The sequence below is a fragment of the Pantherophis guttatus genome, chromosome 1, assembly GCF_059756535.1.
Source record: "Pantherophis guttatus breed Tessera chromosome 1, ASM5975653v1, whole genome shotgun sequence".
Taxonomy (NCBI): Eukaryota; Metazoa; Chordata; class Lepidosauria; order Squamata; family Colubridae; genus Pantherophis; species Pantherophis guttatus.
In genome coordinates this window covers 23958906-23978922 of record NC_142063.1, presented here as the reverse complement: position 1 = coordinate 23978922, position 20017 = coordinate 23958906, and the positions used below count along the sequence as shown (strand labels likewise).

The window sequence follows — 20017 nt, the reverse complement described above, 5'->3', positions numbered from 1 at the left end:
ATTATTTACCAAAAATAATACAGGCAGAATAAAAACTTCGAAACAAGAATCTCCTTCACTGTTCCATGGAACGGGCTTGTGAAAAAAGAATCAACAAAATAGATATGCCATGGTCCAGAGGAGAAGCATATTTGAACATAAATGCATTGCTCCATTAGGGACAAAGGGATTTTATCCATTTCTCATGATCTCATGGTCAATCCAAGAAATATTGTAAATGACATGCCATTTCTGTAGAAATTTATGTATGGCTGTGAGCACAAGGCATGGAGGAAAAGAAAAGGAATTCTGAAAGGCCCCATGCATTTTCAACAGCACACTGAATTTTTAGGAAAGGACAAACAGTAAGTTTGTCAGATGTAAATGCCTTATTCTCCAATGTGTAAATAATGTATATATGGAACATCAGAGGTTAACTTATTCTTTGGACTTTAATGTATTCATAACTTACCACTCCCATTCCTAGCTCCACCCCTTGTATATATAAGGAGCCACCCTCACCATTCTCGTCGCTTCTACCTTGAATATTCAGTGAATATAGAATGCCTATCATAATTAAAAAGAAATATATTTAAAGCTCTAACTTCTATTATCTTTATTGAGTCTGATCCTGAAAATATTGCAACAAGCTGGTAGCAGAGGATGGTTAATTGACTCAATAAGTAATTAAAAATGTCCAAGAAAGATAGGCCCAACACCAGGGCCTACAGCAAAGAAATAGAAACTGATCAAGAGATGACCAACGAATCCACCAATGCGATTTCGAGAGAATCCGAAGAATACACCACTGAAGAAGAAGAACTAATGAGTGAAAATAATGACCAGAAAGAAATCGAAATAGAAAATAACGAACTCAGGTCAGAGATATTAAAGATACTAAAAAGCCAAAAGAATGATGAAAGTCTCATCGCGGACCTCCAGGAGATGCTGAAGAACAGCGGAGCAGCGAGAGAGAAAAACGTCATTAAAGAAAAACCCAAAGATCAAAAAATCGTAAGTGAGATGACTACTGAGAAAATAGTTGTTAAAAAGAAAAGATGTGATCCCGCGCGAAATTTTGAATGGCAGCCATCTTGGTTTCAACGAACTTCAAAAGAGAATGGAGCAGAGCCAATCAAAACGCTCAGTTCAAAATTTCTGGCGCGAAAAACACTATCAGACGAAGAAAGTGAGAAAGAAGTCTCAAACTCTTCAGATGATCCAAAATCAGAAAGTGAAGACGATTTAACAAAATCTCAAGTAAAATCAGCAATGAAAACGCTTTTTGCTGCTTTTGGGCCAAGACTGAAAATTACCAAGACATCTACGAAGAAGCAAGAAATCAAACCGGCGACTCAAGACCTGCACGCTCCCATCCTGACTTCGAAAGCGACGACGCCCGAGCCCAGAGAGCCATGCCGATTTCGCCCTACACCACAGACAAAATCGAATACCAACGCACACAAAAAGAAGAAAAGAACCGTCACCACCACCAGAACCCCAAAAACCGAGCCAGAGACCGACTCATCTGAGGAGGAGCGGATCGAGAGAGCTGAAAGGGAGAGAACCTTCCACGACGCCACCAAAGAAGAAATGAGCAACGCGCATGTGCGAAACTACGTAGACGACCCAGAAGGACTTGAACTGGCCAGAGAACCGCGCAGACTCATTGCAAGCATCCCAATGCCGTTCTGTAATTTCCTGTACTTGAGAGATCACGGACTGCCCCAGGTTGTAAGTAATGGACAGAATAATGTAGGTAACTTACCCAGTGACTTCCCAAAACTTAGAATTGATGGCATTAATTTACAAGAGTGGTATCAACAGCTTCAGGTTATTTTCATGAAAGAAAATTTACTATTCTTTATAACTAGCCCTCCAAGAAGACCTTGGACTTTAAAAATAGATTGTTTACATCATAGAGCATTTTTCATAATAATATCTAGCGTGTCTCCTGCAATGTATCATAGCATCAAACCAAACCTAACTGTATCAGAAATAATTCAATGCATGTTTAATCTATTTCACAGCGATAGCGTAGCTACAACCACAAGAATGTCTAAGGATTTCTTTTCCTCTAGAGTAAAACCAGGGGTTTCTATAAGTGAGCATTTGATAAATCTAAACAAAATAAGAGCTGAACTACAATTGAGGGGGGAAGTGATTTCAGATCAAACAATGAAAAGTGTCATTATCAATTCACTTGATCCATCATGGGATAGCTTTATGTCACACTTAGATACCATTAATTTGGGATATTTATCCATAGAAAGTCTATCTAACAAATTGATAGCAGAAGACAATTCAAGAAAAAATCGATCCAGTAACCAAACAGACCACAAACCTTTTAGGAAAGTAGTCTTTCAAGATAAACATAATGAGGCCTTTAGATGCTACAATTGTGGATCCAGGGAACATAGTAGAAGAGACTGCCCCAAAGTCTCAAGAGAGAGACATAGACCAGAATATAGGAGCAAATATAATTACAGACAATCTTCCACAGATAGACACAAATATAGAAGCCCACCAAATTACAAAGAAGGTAGAGGGGGTAGAGAAAATTCAAAAGAGAGGAAATCTGGGTCACTGAATGGGCTAAATAAACAAGACAGCACCAGAACACAGCAGGATGAGAATAACAATTGGCTTATTGATTCTGGTGCAACAAATCACACCACCAACAACAAAAGTATATTATCTTCATTTATAGAAGATAAGTTTGTGATAAAGGTAGCTAATCAAGAAAAGGTTCAAGTACTAGGCAAAGGAAATGTGACCTTACCTGGTCTAGGGAAAATAGAGGGGGTATTATTAATCCCAGAAATACCTCACAACATACTAAGTGCCATAAAATTAAGCAGAGAATCTGATATCAATATAGTTTTCTCAAAGGGGAAAGCAACTATAGAAAAGAACAAAACAAATGTAGGTACTGTAATGATAAAAGGAGGTCTACCCTATCTGATAACTAAAGAAAGATGTTTACATAACATTGATTCAAATATGGAAGATTGTATTGAAGCAGATGATGAAAATGTCAGTAACAGTGACAATGATGAGTGTAGAATAACTCATGATCACAAAAATACATACAAGGAAAAGAAACCAAAAATAGGTAAACCAATTCATGATGAGTGTGCTCACATCTTACACAGGAAGTTAGGACATGCAAGCTTTCCTGTAGTACAAAAAATGACTGAACACGCAGAAGGTGTCAAAATAAAAAATTGTGAAAATTATTTGGAATGCTCAGTATGTAAGTCCACCAAACTAAAAACCAGTCCCAGACCAAAAAAATCTAACAGATCAACTAACAATATTTTTGATTTGGTACATATGGACTTAGTTGGTCCATTAAGTCCCTCAATTACCTATAGAAAACGTTACTTCCTAACAATAGTGGATGACTACAGCCGATATGGTTTTGTTTACACATTAAAGCACAAGGATGAAACATTTCAGAAATTTAAGGAATTCTACAAACGTATAGAAACACAACATAATATCAGAATAAAGCAAATTATGACAGATAGGGGATGTGAGTTCATGTCTAAAGAATTCTCCCAATGGTTAAAGGATAGAGGAATGTTACATTTCACGTCCAATCCTTTTTCTGCATTTCAAAATGGAGTTGCAGAGAGGAAAAATTCCACACTACAAACCATGATTAGGTGCACATTAGAGGATGCTGGTTTAGGCAAACAATTTTGGTCAGAGGCATTACATTATTCAAATTACACTCAAAATAGAACCTGGTCCAGTATTGTGAATAAGACACCATATGAGGTGATGTACAATAGAAAACCCAAATTATCACACATGCACATATTTGGAGTCACTGCAGACGTACACATACCTAAACAATTGAGGAGAAAGGGAGAAAACGTATCCAGGAGATTAAGATTCATGGGATACGAAACTGGAACCAAAGGGTACAGATTTATTGATAGTAATAACAAATTTATAGTATCCAGAACAGCTGTGTTCCATGAACAGGCCAATTGGTCAAAATTGCACCTTAATGAAATATTTCCTAATAAATGTAAAGATACGATATCTTGCGAGGAAGGAACAACAGAAAATCAAAATATTAACAAAAGTAAGAACAAAACCAAAACTTGGACTAATAGTCAGCATAAAATAAAGACAGACACATTAACAAAAAAGGAAGCTAGATATTTGCATGATAACCATAGCAAGCCTGAAAGAACTATTAGAAACAATAGAAACCAAATACCAAATAAATACAAAGATTACATAATGCATATGAATGGAGAACAAATAACACCTAATACATATGAAGAAGTATTGAAACTTCCACATGAAGAAAGAGAAAAATGGGAACTAGCTATGGAAAAAGAGATGGAAAGTTTACAAGGATTAAATGTATTCACACCTGCGATCGCACCTAAGGATAAAACAATTATAGGTACCAGGTGGATTTATAAAATTAAGAACTTAGAAGGAGGCAATACCTTATACAAGGCTAGACTAGTTGCACAAGGCTATGCACAAAAATATCCAGAAGACTATACTGATACATATTCACCCACAGTGAGAACAGAGAGTGTCAAAACAGCCCTTGTAGTAGCATCTGCACTCAATCTGGACGTATTCCAATATGACATACAGACCGCATACTTACATGCAAAATTAGATAAGGAAATATATGTAAGAGCACCACACAGTCAATACACTAATAAGAACGAAATTTGGTTATTAAATAAGAGTCTGTACGGATTAAAGCAATCCGGCAAAAGATGGTACGATTGCTTGGTAAAAGTACTTAAGACCATGGATTTCAACGCCACCACTGCTGATAACTGTTTCTTTGTAAAAAAGAGTAATGATCATATTGAATTTGTATTAATTTACGTGGACGATATTTTATACATTGGAAAGCATAAAGAGAGCAGGGAAATCTTTGTAAATAAGTTAAATGAACACTTCTCACTGAAATCTCTGGGTAAAGTGAATAAATACCTTGGTGTGCAAATTAACAAAACTAAAAGGGGATTCAAACTTACACAGAAAGATAAAATCATCGAACTCCTAAACAAATGTAACTTAAATAATGCTAAAACCTGTGACACCCCTATGCAAACTGATTTTCTTAGAAACACTGATGAATCTTCCCCTGAGTTTAAAGACAACACATTTTACAGATCAGTTATAGGTTCACTCCTTTATATATCTAATTGGACTAGGCCAGATATTGCATTACCTCTCAATCTATTGTCAAGATATGTTAGTAAACCAACCTTGTATCATTGGGAAGCTGTCAAAAGAATTCTAAGATATCTGAAGGGTACATTAGATTTTTGTTTAATGTTGGAACCCAATAATGACAGAGAACCAAAAATTACTTGTTATGCTGATGCAGATTGGGCTGGTGATACATCATGCAGAAAGAGTACTTCTGGTTATGTTTTTCTATTGAATGATTGTCCAGTTTACTGGTATACTGGTAAACAAGAACTAGTAGCCACTTCTACTACAGAAGCGGAATATGTTTGTTTGTCCAAGGCTGCAAATAACCTTGTATGGTTCAATGATCTGATCACTGATGTTTGGAAGAAACCCACCTTACCATTTATTATGCATGAAGACAATAAAGCGGCCATTGAAATATCCAGATCCGATGCAATTGGACAAAGGTCCAGGCATATTGATATAAAGTTTAAGCATGTGAGACAACTGTCTCAAGACGGATTCATTAAAGCAATACATTGCGATACTTCTGAACAATTAGCTGACATATTAACAAAACCCTTACCTTCTAAACAACACAAATATTTAACTTCTAAATTATATGTATTATATTGTCCTGAATCAGAATGTAATTGGTGTTGTGTAACGAACCGGCATTTAGAGGGGGATTTGTCAGATGTAAATGCCTTATTCTCCAATGTGTAAATAATGTATATATGGAACATCAGAGGTTAACTTATTCTTTGGACTTTAATGTATTCATAACTTACCACTCCCATTCCTAGCTCCACCCCTTGTATATATAAGGAGCCACCCTCACCATTCTCGTCGCTTCTACCTTGAATATTCAGTGAATATAGAATGCCTATCATAATTAAAAAGAAATATATTTAAAGCTCTAACTTCTATTATCTTTATTGAGTCTGATCCTGAAAATATTGCAACAAAGTTGATTTCATTCAGTTTGCTACAGCCCTACTGGGAAAGGAAAGCCTAAATCCTCTCTCATTACAATTCATGGTGAAATTATTTTATATTGGTAATCTGGAAAGCTATAAGCATCTACTTTTCTATACCTTCTTTCAACTGTTCATTTTTAACTAAGCATTTATCGTATTCTCCCATTAGTATAAGGCTAAACTTTGTGTTATTTTAATTGGTGTTTCTATCTGCTTTTTTTTTTTTTTGCATTGTTTGCCTTACAGCTTTTTACAGATTTAATTTTTTTAAATGTCCATCACTTTAAAACATTCCAGAGCTGAGCTGAATTTTTATGCTGCGCTCTTGAAGCTGCAATCTGCATTCCTGATGAAAAAAACATTTGACAAGCAGCTAGAGATCCTGAAAAAAAAAAAATCAAAAGGAAGGCTGTGCATTTTATTCAAACCCTAGACATTAATCACAGCTTAGGTAAAGCTGGGCTCAAGTCCCTAAAGTTGTCAGATAGCAACTCAAAAGCTCCAGGCAACTTAATCCCCACTGTGTATACTAAAACATTGTTCATGAAATTTGATTAAATCAGAAAGTTAAGCAAAATGCACCTAAAGGCACGGAGAACAGTGAACATCAAACAATCCTGAGTATGCAATGAGAGCCAGCTTGTGGAGGTGGGGAAAGCACATGGTGCGCTAACTGAAGCTTACATAATTTCTGCTCTAGTGAATCATGCCGTTCTTCTATGAATGTATTGCTTCAGCATGAATGGAATTTAATAATATTGGGGAAACTCTAATTCCCAGAATTCCCCTTATAGAAAGTTAGCACTCACCCCTCTCCTAGAAGAATGAAATATTTTGAGAACTATTAAAAAGGCAGAATATTATATTTCCCTAAAGGAGAAACATGCTCTTGGACAGCAGCCCCCCCCCCCCACATCTTTCTTAATAGCTCCAGCAGGACTGGGCCACTCTATCTACAAGACAGAAGACATTCAGCCTTAGGGTGATAGGATCATCCCTCACTGAAGATCCAAACCAGAAAAGCTATTAAGCCACAATAGGAATTGCACAAGAAAGCCCCTTCATTACATCAGCCAAAGCTTCAACCAAGCTTGACTCAGATAACCTACAAAATCAGCTATGACCCCTGCATAGCCCAATGGGAGTCTGACAACAATCAATAGAATACATGCCCTTGCTACAGGAACAGGAAGCTCAAGGGCAAGGCCCAAGAGTGTGTATAAATAACTCTCACTCTCCACTCCATGTGTTCAATTGCACCAGGACCATGTGCTTGATGGTTCTGCTCCATCATTAAACCATCTTTCCAATCAGCCTCCATGTTTCCAGTGTCTTTCTCCCCACTTGGAACTGAACCAGATAGATATTTCTTCCAACACCCTCATCAACAATCCAAGAGGTTTCAAAGTTGTCAGGTTGAGGAAGGCTGATACAGGATATGAAGAATGGATCTTCCACCCTGACTTGTATCGTATTGATATTTTTTGCTCCTAACAATGTTGCAAAAAGAAGTCTCTGGATGTCACTGGAAATAAAGAAAACAAGCATCACAATATGAAAAGGTAACCTTTTTTTTATGTTTTATGTTATTTGCCAAGAAGCAGCTTTTTTTTAAATAAATAATGTTATGCATCAGATTTGCCCAAAGTCTGGATTTCAAAGGAAAGTTGGAATACAGATAGCCCTTGCTTAATGACTAGTCATTTAATGACCATTTCAAGTTACAATAGGCTCAGTAAGAGTATTTGTGTCTTGTGAAGCACTTCCAGTCATCATAAAATGTCAGGTTGGCCATATGATCATATTTGGGGCATTTGGCAATCAGCTCACATTTATAACTGGTTGCAACATTCTGCAGTCACATGGACCATGATTTATGACATTCTTGCTGTTTTCCAGCAGAAAATGGAAAAAATCCACCCATTGGATATAATGGATTTACTAAAGAATACACCTTGTTTAACAATGGTGGTGACTCACTTTACAACTATTATAAAAAATAGTCATAAAATTGAGACAGCTTACATGGTAACCCACTTCATGACTGTCTCAACTTACAACCAAAATTTCAGGGCCAATAATGGTCATAAATCAAGGACTACCTGTATATATTTATACACTAGGGTTAGGGAAGGTCACATATACACATTATGGTTCAACTTGGAACAATTGAAAGAACTTGAAGAATAAGAAATATGTGAGAAGCTGGCTAAACATTATAGGAATATATTTAGAAAGACTACAACATTGTACGGGATTGAACCAATGGAACACATAGGCTTTGGTCATTGTGATATGTAAATGAAGAATCTCCAAAAAGAAGTTGCTTTGCTAAAAGAGCAGGTCTATGTGATTATCAAACACAGAAATGAGGAAAGGTACTGATGCAGAAGTACTACCTGGAAGGTCTGAATTCAGAATTTACGATACCTAATAGCTACTTAGTTTTCTTTCTGTCCTTAAAACATAAACTTTGAAACATCCCTCAGATTTCCTCTGGGAGTGAGACAGATTCTGTCTCAAGAGTTACATCAATGTCCAATGCAGCAACTTCTTTAATTACCATGAAACCAAAGCCAAAGTATTACCTAGCGATTGGTTCCCTTCCTGAGCCCTACTTTCTACTTTTTTTTTTTTCCATGAACCATACAGATTCAATCTGTCACTTTTCTCTATAGGATTTTTTTTTATTTGATTTATATGCTGCCATTCTCCGGAGACTCAGGGCAGCTTACAATGCATTAAGCAATAGCCTTCATACTTTTGTATATTTTATACAAAGTCAGCTTATTGCCCCCACAATCTGGATCCTCATTTTACCTACCTTAGAAAGGATGGAAGGCTGAGTCATCCTTGAGCCTGGTGAGATTTTGAACTTGCAGTAATTGCAGGCAGCTGATGTTAATAACAGTGCTTTAGGATTTGATACTGGGAATCCGAAACAACTAGACATAAAGACATGCGATCATTCTGTTAATTCCCACAACACTGTCATATGCCTAAGGATATCTAACCATGTAACAGGGCTGTATTGTGTTGCCACTATCCTTCTCATCTTCTCATTTTTTGCTTCTTCTCATCTTCCTTATCTTTCCTACTACTTTCTCTTATTAGTACCTTATGACTTATCACTTGTTTGTCTTATGATTTATGATTGTATCTTATGGTTTATGATTGTATCTTATGATTTATAATCTATGACTTATCGTTTTGTTGTTTTTATGTACACTGAACGCTTATACACCAGAGACAAATTCCTCATGTGTCCAATCATAGTTGGCCAAAAAAGGATATTCCACTTCCAACCCATCCTTTCTGTTTGCATCTCTTGCCTTCACAATCCAAAACGGCACATTTTCATTCCATGTTGTTTCAACACTATGTAGTGGCAACACGTAGCTGGGCCACTGAATAATTCATCACTGCCTAATCTCCATTATAAACAGTCCTTAAAACAAGCATTTAGAGCTCAGTTTGTATATAGGCAGTAACATTTGCTTCAACTAAATGGATGGGGAAACAGGAAGATAAATGCCTCATGAATAATAACACTTGGTAATGAGTGGAATCTCCACCTATATCTGTATTGTGGAATACATGGCTACACTGTTAAACACCATAAATGGAATAATTTCCTTCTTTTAATCCACAAATAAGAACTTTTTGAGTCCCAATGATCCAATCTGACAACCAAATCACCTTAATCTTTTTATGGAAAGAGATAAACTTTATATATAAACCAGACCCTGACTAAATCTGTCTCTAACATGGGGGATACACAGTGTGCTGCTTGAAAATTTGGAAGCTGTACATATCCGGGAAAACATAAGGGCTACAGTAAATATAGCAATAAAACAAGAAACCATAGATAACTGTGGATTGAGTACAAAAGTACATGAACAGAGTAGAAGAGGGAAGTTGGTGGCTGATCATATACAGTGAACAAATGAAGATCTAATCACAGTGGTGGAAGGGGAAGGACAAAAAGTCATGATGATATGGAATTATTGAATTCCTCAAAAAATGAGATGAGTTTTCCACTGAAGCAATAGCAGACTGAAGATGACTTCACTTTTTGCAGAACCAACAACCACAGCAGAATAAGGAGCTGGTAAATAAATCAGTGCTTCAAAATCCCTCCCTGGATAAAAAGGAACAGCTGGGATAAGCATAAGTTCTCCAAACAGATGCTCCCTAAAAGGAGACTATAAAACAGCAGTCTTCAGTAGATTATAGAACTCTGGGAACTGCGGGCTTTGACAGCCGCAATTTGGGGTCTTCAAACAGATCTTGGATTCATCCATTTCTTCTCTTAATTGCCTAGGAAATGATCTGTTAGCTGTTTTTTTTAATGTTTAGAACCTTCAGAATGACAAGCTTCCTGACACTGAGTCCTCCCTCAATCCTCAGCAAAAGTAGTTTCATGTAAGTTTAAGAACTCAAAATCATTGTTTAAAAAATAAATAAATAAATAAACAGTAAAATGGTGGTTAGAATGTTGATTTTGGAAGGTTACAAATGGATTAAGGGAAGGTTGCAAATAAGTCTCTGAAATTAATTATAAGAATCATGGGTTGTTTAAAATCCTATTAAAATATTGTACATGTGAAGATTTTGCAATCAAGTCTAAGAAATCTTCCTGTGGGAAAATGTTGTGGATTAGAGAAAAACATGATAAGAGGAGACTTTGAAGGATGGACACAAGAGGCCATCAGAAAGAGCTAAAGATTATAATTAAAGGAGAAGAGACCCACTAACACAGATTGGTGAAATATATATTTTTACTTGCGAAGAAGTCAAGGATATTTGGCAACAATGCTCTCAGAAATTTCCCTTGTTTCTCTGCTCCCATAAAGATGGGTTTAAAAGAGGAGACAGAAGAGGATACTGTTGAGAATGGGGCTGTTTTGGGATATGTGTTTAAAGTGACAAGATACAAAACTGATATGGGAAAAGATGTTACTGTCAGGCTCCAAAAACCAAGAAAGATAGGCTGAGATTCTTTTAAGCAGTTTCTCACCTACATGTAGAAATTGTGCCAAACTAAAGCAGACTACTTGTACCATTAAACATACTGTATACACTGAGAATTTCAAGGAAGTAGTTGTTTTAATTATCTTTCTCTCAAACAAACTATCTAAATTTTACTGCCTTTTGCTCCTCAGGAATCAATCCCACTCTCCTGGGAATCCAAACTATACTCCACCAGTTACACAAGACGTACAAATTAAACTGGCTGTTTTTCAATAATTAAAAGGGATACACAAGCAATAAAACAGAAGAATGACTTGGACAACTTTATCTTAGGCTTATAAAAGAGAAGTTTTACTCATGATAGAATTCCTGAGAAAAGACAAAGAGAAAATGGAAAAATAAAAATCAGTTTTGGGGATATTATTTAAAAGTAATAATCATCAAATCATCAAGATTTTTAAAAGCATAAAGAAGGCATATGAAGTTGGCTTATTTGATCAGAGTTTAAAAATATGTATGGCTTTTAGTAGTTGTTAATAGGCTTTTTTTGACCAGGACTAAATGACAAGAATTTAAAGATTTATATATAGATAAGATATAAGAAAAAATATATTTTTGTTAAAATACAGATTACATAATATAAATACATAATTATTAAAAATATTACAATTAAATGAATTAAAACATTATATTTAAATATAAATTAATTTCTGAAGGGATTAAATATTAAAATTTTTAGTATGTTACTATTTCTGGTAGATCTTAATGGATTTTTTTCTTTACTAAATTCAAATGATGAGGGTTTGAAATTTGTTTATAAAGAGGACACAAGATAAGAGAAGAATTTTTTTGTTGTATATTTAGAGAAAATTATAAATTATTGTGTTAAAGGTAAAGCAAAGAAATATGAAAGTCATGATATGTCACGTGACGATGATGTGACGATGCAAGTTTAACATCCTTGTTATAACTAGAGCTTTAGTTAATTTCTTTCCTCCCTTTTTTCTCTTGCTTGTAATTTCTTTTTATTTCCTATGTTTAATTCTTTTTTTTTTGCACTTTGCATAATATTGTTTCTCCAAAAGGGTATGATATGATGGATGTGTATACAGTTCACATCTGGATGATACTAATTTAAGGAACAGTAATGTAAATCTATGTATTTCTACGTAGTGAAGAAGTCAGTGCAAATAGCCTGACATTTTCAGTGAACAAAGAAAAATGACTATGAATTGCCAAGTGAAGGAGGGCTGCAGCCTATTCTCCATCTAAATGGCACTTCCCAAATCTGAAGTTGAGGAAGGAGGGGGGGAAGCAGAAATAAATCTTCACATAGAGCATTGTTTGTCTTGTCTGATAAGATTGATTGTTTATAGTGTAAAGAAAAAACAGGGCCAGTGTAAAACAAGCTTTCATTGATTGTTGAGAGAAAATTGACTTCCTGAAGAATTTCAAGTAGCTTTTGGATCAGAAGCAGAAACCCACCTCATGTCAGTAAGCACCACATGATTGAGGTCTAGAAAGAGGCCAGAGAACTTCAGCAATGTCATGTTTATTTCATCTTTTCCACAAACTGGCCTAGGGAGATATATAACTGGTGGTGAGGCACTAAATAACTATTATGACTAGCAGCCTATCCCTAGTCCCCTTTCAAAATCATTCTTTTACTAACCATATTTTAGTAACCATATTTCTAATCACCTTTAAAAAACTTCCCAGGTTGTTAGCCTTCAGTGTATCATAGGACATGGATTCATCAATCCATCAATCCATCCATCCATCCATCCATGGAATTTATATGACAACCCACCCATCCAAATAAATTGGGCATTGAATAATGCAGGAAAAAAACAAACCTAAGACATTCCATTAAAATAAGGAAAAACAAAATATGTCCAGGTTCAATAAAATTTCCATAATCACTTGCACCCATGCCAGAACTCCTATAATTAACATCTCAGTGACCAAGAGTTTTCTGGACTGGACTTTCTGGTTTAGTTGTGCGATGAGAAATAGGCCGAGGTTCTTTTTGCTATTCTTAGTCTCTCCCCATTTAGTTTATTTAGATGAACTCCGATGTTAATAAAAGAGAGAGAAAATCATTTGTGAAGCTTTGCTCACAGTCACCTATGGTTTAGTCATCTCCTGTTTGGATTACTACAATGCACTCTAAATGGGGCTGTCCTTGAAGATCATCCAGAAGCTGCAACTGGCCCAGAATGTAGTAGAAGCAGAACGCACATTTTTAAGTGGCCTGTGTGGGAGTTGCACTGTCTTCCAGTTGCTTTCTGGGTATAAGTAAAGGTCACATGGGGGCACATGGCCAGGTTACTTGTGAGACTGCTTCTCCTTGGGGTATCTGTCTGTCTTACAAAGATAGATAAGGTCGGCATGTCCAGTTCCCATCTGATTCTCAAAGGTGCACCTTCTCAGTGTCTGCCCTAGTCTTTTAGAATAGCCTCTCACCTGAGATCCAACATATCGGTACCCATTTTAGCCTTCCAGAGGGCTGTGAAGATCTTGCTCTTCTGCTGAGCTAGGATGAGGGGTGAAAGATGAGTCAGAGACATTATTATGCGGTTTTTCTGTCAAATCCACAATTAATTTTCTTCTACAGTCCATTTCAGAGGTGGGTTTCAGCAGGTTTTGACCAGTTCTGGAGAACCGGTAGCGGAAATTTTGAGTAGTTCAGAGAACTGGTAGTGGAAATTATGAGTAGTTTGGAGAACCAGTAAATACCACCTCTGACTGGCCCCACCCCCATCTATTCTCTGCCTCCCAAGTCCCAGCTCTTCAGGAAGAAATGGGGATTTTGCAGTAACCTTCCCTTGGAGTGGGGAGGGAATGGAGATTTTACAGTATCCTTCCCCTGCCATGCCCACCAAGCCACACCCACAGAACCGGTAGTAAAAAAACCCACCACTGGTCCATTTGTATCCCCACACCAGTCTCTCATTTATACTTTCTATCATTTTTTCCAGATATACAAAATAAGGGGGAGCGTGCAATATAGTGACCAGGACCAATCACAATATTCTGAACCTAATGCTACCCCAGAAATTTACATAAAAGTTTATAATACTGGCAATTTCCACTTTGATTCCTTTCCCACAAGTCTCAATTTTTCTCTTGGATTCCATTTTCATCAAAATATTTATGGATTCACAAGTATAAATTGAATTGATGAATTGCAGATCTCACTTAACTTTATGAGCTGCATGACTATAATGCAACATAAGGCTGCACAATTAATCAGCACAAAAGTGCAAATAACAATCTTTAGTTGGGAAAAGGCTTTCTCCCTTACTATGGCCAAAAAATATTGTTATTTTAAGCCCACCCAAAGCTAGTATGGCTCCTTAAGTGTATCAATCCATTTTCCTTCCCCTTTTAAAATCCAGGAGTTCATTGTTTGTTATGGGAGCCGAGAATAAAATTTTTGCTAACCTCTGTGGATGCAAAAGTTTTTTAAGAACATAGAATAATAGAGTTGAAAGGGACCTCGGAAGTCTTCTAGTCCAACCCCCTGCTCAAGCAGGAAATCCTATACAATTTCAGACAAATAGTTGTCCATTTTTTTTTGAGAGCCTCCAGTGATGGAGCATCCAAAACCTCAAAAGGTAAGCTATTCCATTGGCTGATTGCTCTCACCATGAAGAAATTTCTCCTTTTTAATTTTCTTTAATTTTCAGAAGCTTTTTTTAAAAGTTAAACTTTTTAAATCTTTTCTAAATGTTTTTTTTAATTTTCAGAAACTTTACCCTTTAAGAATCTACATTATTCAAGAGTCTATACAATTCAGGAGTTTGATATTTTAACACAATCTCACAGAGGTTATGAACATCTGGCAAAATCCTCTGGTGTTTCAGTGATTGATTGATTATTGCCATCAAGTTCACGTCTACTCTTAATGACTACATAGATTTTCTCCAGGATAACCTTTCCCTGGCTTAATCCTTCCAATGATGCATCAATCACCCCCATAACTGAGTCCACTCACTTTGCTGCTGGCCATTCTCTTCATCTCTTTCCTTCTAACTTTCTTAGCCTCAGAGCCTTTTCCAGAGCTACAGTAAGTCTTTGCATAATGTTTCCAAGTAGGATAATTTAAGCTTGGTTTTTTTCTGCCTTACGTGACAACTCTGGTTTGATTTGTTCAATGATCCATTTGATTATTTTCTTGCCTCTCCATTATCTTCTCCAATAAATTTCAAAAGTATCAATACTATTTCTAATTACTCTGAGGCATGTCAGAAAGAAGTAGGGGAATCCATACTACTTAACCTTGTTCTCCAATTTGTGAAGACAGAGAATGGATTCTGAGGCATAGTTGACAAACAGTAATTAGTTGGAGCCGATGCATGTCATTCTGCCTGTCTTGGTGAAAGAAAACAGAGAATAAAATCTGGTCATCTCAGTGATTGATCTTAAAGCTTAGGTAGAATTTCCCTTAAGGGAACCGTTTCACATGTTGTCTGATCACAGTACTATGATCAATATGCCTGCATTTCTACTGTTGCAATTTCTGTAAAGGTCTGCTTCAACTCCCTGGTAGCGAAGGGAGCCCTCATCCCTGAACACCACGGTGGCATGGCAGCCTCCCCAGCAGCGGCAGCAGTGGGAGAGACCCCCATAGAGAGATGCCGGGGTAAGAAATGCCCTGAGACAGGGAGATGGCGTGGCTGCACACAGACCAAAGGCTCTCCCATTCGATGTCAGATTTGATGGAGATTCCCAGCAACTGGGATTTTTCCTAGTCCAGGTTTTCACCTACAGGCAGCAATATGGAAATGACATCCCTACCAAAGAGGCTAAGGTCCAATTCGTCACTCTGGCCCCGGAGGGAGCTGCAGCAATGCCAATGCCCCCGAGCTGAGGAATTTTAACCGAATTTTTCATGACAGCCCTGAGACAGAAATTTGAAGATCCCCTGGCTGACTGGAAAGCCATAGACTCAACCGAACTGTGAGGCAATAGCGCCAACCAGTGGCTGAGTACACAGAGGAGTTTTGGGACCTGGCTTGCCATCTAGACTGGTCGGAGGAAATCCTTGTGAGCTGTTTTTTTTTTTTTTAAATTTGATTTATATGCCGCCCTTCTCCGGAGACTCAGGGCGGCTTACAGTGCGTTAAGCAATAGCCTTCATACTTTTGTATATTTTATACAAAGTCAGCTTATTGCCCCTACAAACTGGGTCCTCAATTTACCTACCTTAGAAAGGATGGAAGGCTGAGTCAACCTGCGAGATTCGATCTTACTTTAATTGCAGACAGCTGGTGTTAAATTACAGTGCTTAGTCTGTTGAGCTATCCAGGCTCCTGTTTCAAGGATGGCCTGCATGATGACCTGTATAATGCCTGTGTTGCCAGGGGGAGATCCCATTCATCTCCATGACTGGTGTGTGCTGGCTGAAGAGGTGGAGATTGACCAGAACTGTAACAAGTATCGTGGCAGCAAAGGGTGGAAGAGGTCACTCCCCCCCCCAGAAAGAAGGAGAGAGGCTGCCAAGGTCCAAGTTCAACTACAATGATCCTCTGCCAGCTTGAAGTGTGGGAGAGAGGGGCACCAAGCAGCAGAAAGCCGAGCAAATCACACCATCAAGAAAATGGAGACAACCCTGGCAGGGAAACCAGTAAGAGCACAACCCTGGGGAAAGGAGAGGGCACTAAGAAGCTCGGAGGTTGTGGAGTTCACTCCCTCCCCTCATAGAGAGGATAGAACTCCGACCCCACCTGTGGCAGATCAGGGCCAATGGACAGCGAGTCAGATGACGACCCCTGGTAAGTGGCCCAGTGGTGGGTTGCTCCCGGTTCTGCCTGGTTCTACCGAATAGGTAGTAATTTTAGGAAGTAGTTCTCTGAACCGGTAGTAACGGCAGCCAGGCTATGCCCCTGAACTGGTTCCCCGGTCGCTGCTTGCTCGCCCACCCAAAGCTGACCGGAGCAAAGAAGCCTATCAGCCGCCTGGCCACAGGGCGCCGAAAAGTCCTTCAGCCAGTGAGAAGAAAGCTGTGCATGTGCGAAGATGGCGGCAGCGACCGGAGGTCTTTCTGGCTCAGTCCCTTCACACAGGGTCACTTTTCTCCACACCTGAGAAAGATCAAAAGGCGCAGAGCAGCCTTTAATGACAAAGTCACCTAGACGAGGTAAAAGAAAACAAACCACTGAGGGAAGGAGCCCACCGAAGTTGCTGGCATTGCAGCCGCCCCCCTCCTCCCCACAGCTTGGACCTCCAAGCGGAAGAAGTCCTCGGCTGTTGCGAAGAAGCGGTAGCTCTGGGTGTGCCACGCTTGCTTCTTTCTCTTTGAGAGCCGCTTTGCAAACAAGGTGCAAAGCAGCTCTCAAAGAGAACAAAGCGGGCATGGCACACCCAACAGCCAAGGATGGAAGAGTTCGCTCAGGAGCGACGCCAGCAAGGAAGGTGGCTGGGTCGGAGGGAGGCATAGCCCGAGCTCTCTGGGATAGGTAAACAAATGTGGGGAGGCAACGAGGAGTGGACTTGGCCCTCTGCATGTTGCACCCCCCTCCCAGCCTTCGCCCACGCCTCTGTGTCACCAGCATCTCCTGAAGCCGCTGCTGTTGGAGCCGCGATAGGGACTGGGGCAGCCCAGTAGCAGCCATGAGCCGTGCTTTCCTCTAAGCACTGTGGGCAGCAGAGGGAAACAGGTGTTTCTCTCTGTGAGACTTGGAGGAAAGCACAACTCATGGCTGCTAAAGCACCTCAATCAGCTACAGCCCAGGCGAGCTGAGGAACTGTGGGGAGCCTCCCATGTGTTGCATCCCCCTCCCAGCCTTCACCTGCACCTCCGTGCCGCCAGTGTCTCCCGAAGCCACCGCTGTTGGAACCATGACAGGATGGGGGCAGCCCAGTAAGCTGGATGCCCGAAAATGGTGCGGAGGCACGGTGGGAAGGCTGGGAGAGGGTGCAACACACGGGAGGCTCCCTGCAGTTCCTTGGCTCATCTAGGCTGCAGCTGAGTCCACTGCCCTGAGCTGGTGGAGTGGGTTGCTCTGGCTACAACCATGAGGAAGGCCCGTCAGAGGCGAGAAGGGCACTTTTCGGCCAGGAAGGGCAACGGAGGGAAAGCCGAGATGACCACCGCCACCCCATGTGTCCCGACCTGGATATGGGGCTGGAGTGTCAAAAAAAAAGTTTCAAAAAGTCCCAAAAATTTTAGCCACCTTTTCGGTGGGCGTGGCTTGGGGGGGTCATGTGACTGAGTGTGTGAGTGATATCATGTTGGCCATGCCCAATCAGGCACGCCCTCCCCACCTAGCCACACCCACCGAACCAGTAGTAAAAAATGTTAGAACCCACCACTGAAGTGGCCCTATCGACCCCATGACCATGCTCATAGAATTAAAGCTCCCTGGGACTGGGCAGGGACCAAATGATCCAAATGCACCCTTCAAAATTTTGAGATAAATTGGACTCCCCTATCTGAAATTATTTGCGGTGGGGCACCATGTAATTGGTAGATGATATGTAGGAATAGTTGCTTCCTAGTTCACGATGTGGCCCACTCTAAAACAGTCTCCCCCTTCTTTGTCCTCATCTTCTAACATCGTCAGCTCCTCTTTCCATCCTTTCTGATGACTGCCTCTCATGAAGGTGACTCCTTTTGTCCTCCCTCACCAGTCGTCCTTCTTCCCAATGCCTATGGACCATCTAGGCTTATCAGGGTCTTTGAGGCTGGCTGCTTCCTCACTCCATCCCTTGAAGCTTGTTGTCATTTGGACTTTGGTCGAGGCATCGCCCCAGCACTCACCCTTCTCATGTTTGTCTGCCTTGGGTTGACATTGTTTGCAAGGTCCCCACAGTAGGACAGATGCCTCTCCGGTTTGACCAGTTCACAGACTTCGCCTAATGTAAGGGTCTGCCTCAACTCCTCTCCCAAGAAGGTAAAACTCTTGAACCCAGTCACATAAACTGACTTGGTTTCAAGCAGGTTTCTGATGGTACTTTTATGACAGTGACTCTCACATTACTCCAGTTACTCACACAAATTTGTGATTAGGTCAGGTAATTGGGACCAGATAGCAACAACTTGGAGGTTTTAATAGTAACTTATATCCATTGAAATGAGGCCAATGTAGGAAAGCTACCTGCTGAAACTCTAAGAATGAAAGGAATGCATTCCTAGACATTGTTCAAATATCTCTCTGCAAATTATGCTGCTACGTTTGTTGATTAAGATTCAACTCATGGCTGAGAAGCTGGCATAATCAATGGCCTGACAACAGCATTTGCATGTGGTATGTCAATGGCCCATGCATTTCAATGTCAGCTTTTGGAATAAGCCTTCAGCAGCACCTTGGTAATTTTGCAGGATTACCCAGGGATGAAGCCAGCTGCTTAAAAGAAATCCATTCTCTGCCATAGGATTACAGTCCCTGGAATAACCTATGCAAAATACTGGAAAATCCAATCAAGAATGGGGAGATGGCATATTAAGCCATGGCATTTTGCCACTTTAAATAAATGAACATGGATTATAAATACTAAATTACACAGGGAGGCCTTGTGTCTGTTTAAAGCAACAATGAAAGTTGTAATAATTGGTAAGTCAATTTTGTTGACATAACGGCTTACTATTTACAAGGTCTAGGTAAAACTAGGTAAAACTAGAGTTGCCAAACTCTAGAAGTTCATAACACCGGATATTTACCCCATATTTTAAAAAAATATTAAATAGTAAATATTATATAAATAAATATTGTAGCTAAAACAACACCATCCTGCAGACCTAGATGATCATCCAACTCCAAAATGTCCTTTTAATGCTACTCTGTTTGAGATGCATCAAAGTTGTAGGAATGGGGACATGGTTTCTTTAATTTTTTTTTCCTTTTTTATTATTATTGCTAATTAAATATATGTGCTTCACTTGTACT

The 20017-nt window shown here is 39.2% G+C and overlaps 1 pseudogene; it reads right to left on the bottom strand.

The window, feature by feature from the left end:
* LOC148116358 (uncharacterized) overlaps nucleotides 1-17743 on the bottom strand; it is a 56346-nt pseudogene extending 38603 nt beyond the window's left edge.
* Nucleotides 17744-20017: the final 2274 nt, after the last annotated feature.